The following is a 1,035-nucleotide window of genomic DNA, read 5'->3' on the forward strand; positions in this document are numbered from 1 at the left end:
AATTTTAGTTTACGTTTCAACATGAAAAAAAAAACCACCAAAAAAATTCTCACAATTATACTAGTAAACAACATCTTAATAAGTAAAGAAAATAGTGAAGTCATCAAGGATATAATTTTACTTGGCTCTACACTCAAAGACTACCAAAGAAATAAAATAATAAGTCACATTTGGAAAATCTTGCAAACAATCTGTTTGAAGTGATAATTAGCAAAGATGACACTTTATAGACTGTGTGTGTGACTCAAATCATACTACTTTTAATGAATAAAACCAAATCAAATTCTTGCATTTGAATTATTGTGCTGATGAAGAAAATTTAATGTAACATGAACTGTCAGAAAAGGATCCCAGGTGATGTAGTATGTAGAAAATACAGCAGCTAACCCATAAATCATTCTTCTTTGTGTGTTGGAATCTACCAATGCTTGCTCAGAAGAAAGATAAGCAATCTCCTCTTGTGTGAGTTACAGCCTCAGAAAGCTCCTATATAAAGTCAGCTACTAATGAATTCCAAATTGATGACATTGAGAGAAAATTGAAAGATGAAAGAACAAAATTTATCTTGAAAGAAATGTAGCTAGAAGGCATCTTGGAAAAGAGGATGATAAGACTTGGTCTCATACACTTTAGGCATGTTATCAGGAGCTGTGAGTTCTTAAAGAAAAACATCATGCTTATTAAAAGTTGTTGTTTTGTGCCATTGAGTGGCCTGTGGTTCATGAAAACTCTTTGTCCAAGAGCTCTGAATCCTTCCCTATCCTGAGCTAGTCTCACTGACTCCAACACACTGTTGACCCAGTTACTGTGCACTCCATTTAATCTGAAGTCTTCCTCTCCTTCACTGTCCTTCCACCCTTCTAAGTCCTTTCCAAGGACTGGTCCCTCTTGGCCACATGACCAAAATATGTGAGACAGAGCTTCAAAATCCTTGCCTCCAAGGAGAAAATTGGTTTCACCCTCTCCAAGATAGAGCTTTTGTTCTCCTGCTGGTCTGTGGTATAGTCAATACTCTTCCCCAGCACCGCAACTCAA

Source organism: Elephantulus edwardii, unplaced genomic scaffold (genome assembly GCF_000299155.1).
Source record: "Elephantulus edwardii isolate Elephantulus edwardi_28Jun2011 unplaced genomic scaffold, EleEdw1.0 scaffold00110, whole genome shotgun sequence".
Taxonomy (NCBI): Eukaryota; Metazoa; Chordata; class Mammalia; order Macroscelidea; family Macroscelididae; genus Elephantulus; species Elephantulus edwardii.